Genomic DNA, 9,834 nt, shown 5'->3' on the forward strand with positions numbered 1-9,834 from the left:
ATATCTTTTTTTCATTTCTTTACTGTCAGTCTATGTGTCCATATATCTGAAGTAAGTTTCTTATAGGTAGCATATAAATGGGTCTTGTTTATTTTTTATCCACACAGACACTCCGTCTTTTGACCAGAGAACCTAGTCCATTTACACTTAGTAATTTATAGGTACAGATTTATTGCCATTTTGTTAATTGATTTCTGGCTGTTTTGTAATTCCTTTGTTCCTTTTTCTTGCTCTCTTTCTGATTTGATGATTTTTTGTAGTGGTATACTTAGATTCCTTTCTCTTTACCTTTTGTGTTAAGTTTTTGCTTTGTGGTTACTTTGAGGCTTACATAAAATGACATATTTATAATAGCCTATTTAAGTTGATAACAACTTACGCCAAATTCTTTCTTAAGCTCTACATTTTAACTCTCCCCACCCCCCAACATATCGTTTTGATGTCACAATTTGCTTCTTTTTATTTTGTATATCTGTTAATTATTATAGTTACATAGACCATGTAGTATATATTATATAGTTTTGTCTTTTAATCTTCACACTAGCTTTATAAGTGATTAACACATCACCTTAACAACATTGGGTTGTTCTGAATTTTACTATAGGTTTACTTTAACCAATGAGATTTTACTTTCAAAGGTTTTCCTGTTACTAATCAGTACCCTTTCATATCAGCTGGAAGAAGTACCTTTAATATTTCTCGGCAGGGCAGTCCAGGGGTGATGAACAACTTTAGCTTTTGCTTGTCTGGAAAACTCTACCTCTTCTTCAATTCTAAAAAAGAAATTTTGCTGGTAGAGTACTCTTCAAAAAAAAATTTTGTTAGTATAATTGACACAAAATGTTCCTTTAGTTTCAGATGCACAACAGTTATTCGCCTTCTCTGTACATTATATTGTGCTCACCACAAGTGTAGCTACCATCTGTCACCACACGGTGCTATTTCATTCACTATATTCCCTGCGTGGTGCTTTCATTCCTGTGATTTATTCATTCTTGTGGAAGCCTGTATCTCCTACTCCCCTTCATCCATTTTGCCCATCCCTCTACCCTCTGGCAACCATCAGTTTGTTCTCTATAATTACAGGTCTGATTTTGCTTTCTGTTTGCTTTTTTTTTTTTTTTTTTTTTTTTTTTTTTTAGTATATGTGCTGCCAAAGCGAGCACAATTTGTTTTTTTTTTTTTTAAGTTCTACTTATGAATGACATTATTTGGTATTAGTGAAATAAGTCAGACTGAGAAAGACTTAGCATAATACCCTCTAGGTCCATCCATGTTGCTGCAAATAGTATGATCTCATTCTTTTTTTGACTGAGAAATAGTCCATCGTATGTATGTATACACACACACCACATCTTCCTTACCCCTTCACCTACCACTGGACACTTAGGGTGTAGCCGTATGCTGGCTATCATAAATAATGCTGTAGTAAACATAGGTGTGCATATACCTTTTTGAGTTTTTATTTTCTTTGGGTAAATTACTATATCATGTAGTATTTATATTTTTATTTTTTTGAGGAAGCTCCATACTGTTTTCCACAGTGGCTGCCCCAATTTGCATCCCCAACAACAGTGCGTGGGGTTTCTTTTTCTCCACATCCTCACCAACACTTGTTATTTCTTGTCTTATTTATGTTAGCCATTCTGACAGGTGTGAGGTGCTATCTCATTGTGGTTTTGGTTTACATTTCCTTGATTAGTGATGTTGAACATCATTTCAAATTTCGGTTGGCCATCTGTAGGTCTTCTTTGGAAAAATGTCTATGCAGGTCCTCTGCCCATTTTTTTTAAAATGTTTTTTTATTATATTATGTTAGTCACCATACAGTACATCCCCAGTTTCCGACGTAAAGTTCGATGATTCATTAGTCACGTATAACACCCCAGTGCACCATGCAATACGTGCCCTCCCTACTACCCATCACCGGTCTGTCCCATTCCCCCACCCCCCTCCCCTCTGAGGTCCTCAGTTTGTTTCTCAGAGTCCGTAGTCTCTCATGCTTCATTCCCCCTTCTGATTACCCCCCCTTTCTTTATCCCTTTCTTCCCCTACCAATCTTCCTCAGCAGGATGGAAATCACACAGCAGCCCACCCCGTCCCTTAAAAGCATAGGTTCATGTCCACTTGGAATAGCAGCCTGTCTACCCACCTCGAGGATGCTTTGAGGGGAGGGACTGATTCTCTTTTCTCTTTCTCACGCTTATTAACGCAAGGTGTGGAGAAAATGCATCAGGCTCAGGTCTGGTAGAGTCTTTTAATTCTCCCTCTTTGTTTCTCCAGGGCCTTTTCTTCCTTCCTACAGCAGAGTTATATATACAGTAAGAGATAAACAGACTGTATGGAATGACCTGAGGGGTCACTGGCCTGGGAGGTGGAGAGTGCCCATATGTAAAAGTTTACGTTTAAGGCAAATTGGGGAAAAGACTCTTTAAATTAAGGGAAAGTAAGATGACAGAATTTTAAAAAATGAATATAAGGGATGATTAGCAATGATCTCATTGGTCAGGGGGAAAGAGAGGCTTTTAAATGGCTTTTAAATGGCTCATCCCCTAAGATTGATTCAGTGCCCTCTGACCATCTGAATTTTCTTATCCAATCCTTTTAAATCCAGTTGGGGCTTGGCTCCCCGTGAAATATCACAAAACCATAAAATTTGAGTCTTAGGTTAACAAGGATTTCCACAGCAATGTTTAGGTTTCCGGCTACCCCTTACCTGCCACACCCAGCCCTGTTGAGCTTCTTTTCGCCCCGGGGAAAGTCCTGCAGAACCAGGGTGCTTTTTGCGGGTGGCAGGTCTCCCTGCAAGGTCACCAGTGCCTCGGGTGTTATGGACATGAGCTTGGCTTGCATCCTGGCAGCAGCACTGCTGTCCAACTCTGGAAATGCACTAATGAGTCCAAGTTTTCAGCTACTTTCTTTTTTATTGGGAGGAAAGAGCCTGTTTGATAAGCCTGAGAATTAATAGACTGGTCTGTTGTAATTGGGGTGTAACCTGGATGTTTTTGTGTCTACCGACTTGCAGCACTGTTTATATAAATTAGAGATCATGGATCCAGGCTGTGGTTTAATAGTGGCTACGTGGGATGTGGATTCAGAAGACCTCTCCCCATTTTTTAATCAGATTTTCTTTTTTTGGTGTTGAGTTGTGTAAGTTCTTCATATATTTTGGATACTAACCCATTATTGGATATATTATTTGCAAATATCTTCTCCCATTCAGTAGGTTGCCTTTTTGTTTTGTTGATGGTTTCCTTCACTGTACAGAAGCTTTTAATTTTTATGTAGTCCCAATAGTTTATTTTTGCTTTTGTTTCCCTTGCCTGAGGAGACATATCTAGAAAAATGTTGCTATGGCTGATGTCAAAGAATTTACTGCCTGTGTTCTCTTCTAGGAGTTTTATGGTTTCAGGTCTCACATTTAGGTCTATAGTTGATTTTGAGTTTATTTTCGTGGGTGTTGTAAACCAAGTGGTCCAGTCTCATTCTTTTGCATGTGGCTGTCCAGTTTTCCCAGCACCATTTCTTGAAGAGGCTGCCTTTTCCCCGGTGTATATTCTTTCTTCCTTTGTCATACAGTAATTGACCATATAATTGTGGGTTTATTTCTGGGCAGTTTATTCTGTTCTATTGATCATGTGTCTATTTTTGTTCCAGGACTATACTGTGTTTTTTTTTTATTAAGTTTTTAATTTTAATTCTGGGGTAGTTAACATATGGTGTTATATCAGTGTCAGGTGTAAGGACCATACTATTTTGATTACTACAGCTTTGTAATACATCTTGAAATCTGGGATTGTGGTACCCCCAGCTTTGTTCTTATTTCTCAAGATTGCTTTAGCTAATTGGGGTCTTTTATGGTTCCATGCAAATTTTAGGATTGTTCATTCTAGTTCAGTGAAAAATGTTGGTATTTTGATAGGATTGCATTGAATCTACAGATTGCTTTGCATAGTATGGACATGTTAACAATATTATTTCAATCCATGAGCATGTACGTCTTTCCATTTATTTGTGTCATTTTCAATTTTTATCATCAATATTTCATAGTTTTTAGCTTACAGGTCTTTCATATTTTTTTTTTATTTTAATGGTTTTTTATTATGTTAGTCACCATACAGTACATCCCCGGTTTCCGATGTAAAGTTCGATGATTCATTAGTTGCGTATAACACCCAGTGCACCACGCAATATGTGCCCTCCTTACTACCCATCACCAGTCTATCCCATTCCCCCAACCCCCTCCCCTCTGAGGCCCTCAGTTTGTTTCTCATAGTCCATAGTCTCTCATGCTTCATTCCCTCTTCTGATTACCCCCCCTTTCTTTATCCCTTTCTTCCTCTACCGATCTTCCTAGTCCTTATGTCCCATAGATGAGAGAAATCATATAATTGTCTTTCTCTGCTTGACTTATTTCACTTAGCATTATCTCCTCCAGTGCTGTCCATGTTGCAGCAAATGTTGAGAACTCGTTCTTTCTGATAGCTGAATAATATTCCATTGTATATATGGACCACAACTTCTTAATCCAGTCATCTGTTGAAGGGCATCTCGGTTCCTTCCACGATTTGGCTATTGTGGACAATGCTGCTATGAACTGGGGTGCATTTGGCCCTTCTCTTCACTACGTCTGTATCTTTGGGGTAAATACCCAGTAGTGCAATGGCTGGGTCATAGGGTAGCTCAATTTTTAACTTTTTAAGGGACCTCCACACTGTTTTCCAGAGTGGCTGTACCAACTTGCATTCCCACCAACAATGTAGGAGGGATCCCCTTTCTCCACATCCTCTCCAACAATTGTTTTTTCTGGCCTTGTCTATTTTTGCCATTCTAACTGGCATAAGGTGGTATCTCAGTGTGGTTTTGATTTGAATTTCCCTGATGGCTAATGATTTTGAACATTTTTTTCATGTGTCTGTTAGCCATTTGTATGTCTTCATTGGAAAAGTGTCTGTTCATATCTTCTGCCCATTTTTTGATTTGTTTATTTGTTTTTCATGTATTGAGTTTGAGAAGTTCTTTGTAGATCTTGGATACCAGTCTTTTATCTGTAGTGTCATTGGCAAATATCTTCTCCCATTCCGTGGGCTGCCTCTTAGTTTTTTTGACGGTTTCCTTGGCTGTGCAGAAGCTTTTTATCTTGATGAAGTCCCACAAATTCATTTTATCTTTTGTTTCTCTTGCCTTTGGAGATGTGTCAAGAAAAAGGTTGCTTTGGCCGATGTCGTAGAGGTTGCTGCCTATGTTCTCCTCTAGGATTTTGATGGATTCCTGTCTCACATCGAGGTCTTTCATCCATTTGGAGTTTATCTTTGTGTATGGTGTGAGAGAGTGGTCAAGTTTCATTCTTTTGCATGTAGTTGTCCAATTTTCCCAGCACCATTTATTGAAGAGACTGTCTTTTTTCCACCAGATGTTTTTTCCTGCTTTATCAAAGATTAGTTGCCCAAAGAGCCGAGGGTCCATTTCTGGGCTCTCTATTCTGTTCCATTGGTCTATGTGTCTGTTTTTGTGCCAGTACCATGCTGTCTTTGTGATCACAGCTTTGTAGTACAGCTCGAAATCCAGCATTGTGATGCCCCCAGCTTTGTTTTTCCTTTTCAACAGTTCCTTGGAGATTCGGGGCCTTTTCTGGTTCCACACAAATTTAAGGGCTGTTTGTTCCAGTTCTTTGAAAAATGTCCTCGGTATTTTGATCGGGATAGCATTGAAAGTGTAGATTGCTCTGGGTAGCATGGACATTTTAACTTTGTTAATTCTTCCGATCCGTAAGCATGGAATATTTTTCCATCTTTTTGTGTCTTCTTCAATGTCTTTTTAAGAGTGATTTATAGTTTCTAGAATATAGGTCCTTTACATCTCTGGTTAAGTTAATTCCAAGGTAATGTATGGTTTTTGGTGCTATTGTAAATGGGATGGATTCCCTAATTTCTCTTTCTTCAGTCTCATTATTCGTGTATAGAAATGCAACTGATTTCTGAGCATTGATTTTATATCCCGCCACATTACTGAATTGCTCTATAACTTCTAATAGTTTGGGAGTGGGTTCTTTTGGGTTTTCCATATAGAGTATCATGTCGTCTGTGAAGAGAGACATTTTGACTTCTTCTTTGCTGATTTGGATACCTTTTATCCCTTTTTGTTGTCTGATTGCTGTTACAAGGACTTCTAGTACTATGTTGAATAATAGTGGCGAGAGTGGGCATCCTTGTCGTGTTCCTGATCTTAAGGGAAAGGCTTCCAGCTTTTCCCCATTGAGAATAATATTTGCTGTAGGCTTTTCATATATGGCTTTTATGAGATTGAGAAATGAACCCTCTATTCCTACACTCTGAAGGGTTTTAATCAGGAAAGGATGCTGTATTTTGTCAAATGCTTTTTCTGCATCAGTTGAGAGGATCATATGGTTCCTGAGTCTTTTCTTGTTGATATGGTGTATCACGCTGATAGATTTGCGAATGTTGAACCACCCTTGCGTCCCAGGGATGAATCCCACTTGGTCATGATGGATCATCCTTTTAATGTACTGTTGGATTCTATTAGCCAGGATCTTGTTGAGGATTTTGGCGTCCATATTCATTAGGGAAATCGGTCTGTAATTCTCCTTTTTGAGGGGGTTTTTGCCTGGTTTGGGGATCAAGGTAATATTGACCTCATAGAATGAGTTTGGTAGCTTTCCTTCTGTTTCTATTTTTTGAAATAGCTTTAGGAGAATAGGTATTATTTCTTCTTTGAAGGTTTGGTAGAATTCCCCAGGAAAACCATCCGGGCCTGGAGTTTTGTTATTTGGAAGGTTGTTTCTCACTGACTCAATCTCCTCATAATTAATTGGCCTGTTTAAAAAATCAGTTTCTTCCTGTTTCAGTCTTGGTAGTTTATAGGTTTCCAGGAAGGCCTCCATCTCTTCCAAATTGCCTAATTTATTGGTATATAGCTGTTGATAAAAGTTTCTAATAATCCTTCCAATTTCATTGGTGTTGGTCGTGACCTCTCCTTTTTCATTCATAATTTTATTAATTTGGGTCCTTTTTCTATTCTTTTGGATAAGTCTTGCCAGCGGTTTGTCAATTTTATTGATTCTCTCAAAGAACCAGCTTCTAGTCCTGTTGATCTGCTCTACTGTACTTCTGGTTTCTAATTCATTGATTTCTGCTCTAATCTTGGTCAACTGCTTCCTCGTGATTGGATTAGGTCTGTCCCTCTGTTGCTGTTCCAGCTTCTTGAGGTGAGAATATAAAAACTGCATTTTAGATTTTTCTATTCTTTCGAGTGAGGCTTGGATGGCTATGTATTTCCGCCTTAGGACTGCCTTTGCCATATCCCATAGGTTTTGGACCATTGTGTTTTCATTCTCGTTAGTCTCCATAAATTGTTTAAATTGATTTTTGATTTCCTGGTTTATTGAGTCATTCCTGAGCAGGATGGTTCTTAGTCTCCAAGTGTTTGAGTTTCTTCCAAATTTTTCCTTGTGGTTGAGTTCCAATTTCAGAGCGTTGTGGTCTGAGAATATGCAGGGGATAATTTCAGTCTTTTGGTATCAGTTGAGACCTGTTTTGTGTCCCAGAATATGGTCTATTCTTGAGAATGTTCCATGGGCATTAGAATAGAATGAGTATTCTTTGGTTCTGGGGTGTAGTGTTCTATATATATCTATGAGGTCCAACTCATTGAGTATGGCATTCAAAGCTCTTGTTTCTATGTTGGTTTTCTGCTCCGGTGCTCTGTCTATTGCTGATAGTGGAGTGTTGAGGTCCCCTACTATTAACGTATTTTTATCTATATGTCTCTTTATTCTGGTTAAGAGTTGGCTTGTGTATCTTGCTGCTCCCCTGGTGGGGGCATATATATTTATAATTGTCATATCCACTTGTTAGATACATCCTTTAAGAATAATATAGTGCCCTTCTGTGTCTCTAACTATAGTCTTTAGTTTAAAATCCAATCTGTCTGATATGAGAATTGCTACCCCAGCTTTCTTTTGAGGTCCATTGGTGTGAAAGATGGTATTCCATCCCTTTACTTTCAGTCTGAATGTATCTTTAGGTTCAAAGTGAGTCTCTTGTAGACAGCATGGATGGGTTATGTCTTTGATCCAATCTGCAGCCCTGTGGCATTATGGGAGCATTTAGGCCATTTACATTGAGACTGATTATTGAGAGAGATGATTTTAATGATGCCATGTTGCAAGTAAAGACTTTGTTTCTATAGATTGTGACTTTCTGTTCTGTATCACTCTTGGGGCCTTTTTACCTTTATAGAACCCCCCTTAATATCTCCTGTAGGGCTGGTTTCGTGGTTACGAAATTGGTCAATGACTGGCGATTCTGGAAGGTCTTTACTTCTCCATCCATTCTGAACGACAGCCTTGCTGGATAGAGGATCCTTGGCTGCATGTTTTTCTCTGAAAGAGCTTTAAAAATGCCCCCCAACCCTTTCTCTCATTCCAGCTCCGTGTAGACAGGTCTGACGTAATTCTGATACCTTTGCCTTGGTACATGAGAAATTTCTTTGCCCTGGCCGCTTTCAATACTGTATCCTTGGATCTAATATTTGCGAATTGCACTATGATGTGACATGGCGTAGGTTTGTCATGGTTGAGCTTGGGAGGGGTCCTCTCTGCCTCTTGGTCACGAATGTTGGTTTCCTTTGCTAGATTAGGGAAGTTTTCAGCTACGATTTGTTCAAATATCTCTTCTAGACCTCTGTTTTTCTCCACCCCCTCAGGGATGCCAATGATTCTGATATTGGAACGTTTCATTGAGTCAGTAATCTCCCGTAACCTACATTCTTGAGCATGGATTTTTTTGAGTCCAGATTCTATTTTAGCTTTTTCTTCTACTAACCCATCCTCCAATTCGCTGATACTTTCTTCTGCCTCATTCACCCTGGCCATCAGAGCCTCTAGTTTTGACTGTATTTGGCTCATAGAATTTTTAATTTCTGCCAAAATTCACTCTCATTTCCGCCCTTAGAGATTCTATATTCTCATTAACATTTTCGTTAATACTTTTTTCAAGTCTACACATCATCTTGACCATTGTTACTCTGAATTCCATTTCTGATAATTTGGTTACATCCATATCCATTAGTTCTGTGGCAGAGGCCACAGACTCATTGTCTTTTCTTTGCTGGGGTGGGGGGGGGGGGATTTCTCCTTCTCGCCATTCTGATGAGGAGAGGTTGCGGGGTTGTCCAGAGCCCAAATTATTGACCGGGACCCAGGCCGTGCACACTTGTTTTATAGGGATCTTAGGGATATGGGCTTCTTGATTTTTCAGCCTGCCTTCTGGGGGAGGGGCCTGCCGCGCTGATACTCAGGCAACCCTGTTTGGGTAGAGCCTCCATGGGCACACTGTGAGCCGGTATTTCCAGGCTTTTGTTCTCTGGCGGCTTTCCCTGGCAGTCTGCTGTGCCTCTTCTGAGCGTCAGAGCAGCAGTGGCCGAATCTCAGCCTCTGTCTCAGAACAGAGGGATTGCGGACCGTTTTCCACTGATGTTCTGGCCACTTTAACTCTGTTTCTGTTGGTGCTGCTCAACCCTGCAGCGTCCCGGGATGTGCGCCCCACACCCGGCGTCCCAGCCCTCACTTCCAGGGCCAGTGTGTCTCTGTCCTTTGTGTTTCTAACACCGCCAGCCGCCCCTGCGCGCTCCGGAGCTCCCAGTCTCAGTCTGGTTCCAGTGAGTGCACCGGAGCTCCATGAGAAGTCTGGTGGCGTGCGATCCTGGCTCACCGGTCTCAGTCTGCTGTCTCGCGGGTGCTGTCCGTGAGTCCGCCCGCTCCCCCGTGCAGGTGGCTACCGCTTCCCGGCACCCGAACGCGGCGGCTCCCTCCCC

Source organism: Ursus arctos, unplaced genomic scaffold (assembly GCF_023065955.2).
Source record: "Ursus arctos isolate Adak ecotype North America unplaced genomic scaffold, UrsArc2.0 scaffold_10, whole genome shotgun sequence".
NCBI classification, from domain to species: domain Eukaryota; kingdom Metazoa; phylum Chordata; class Mammalia; order Carnivora; family Ursidae; genus Ursus; species Ursus arctos.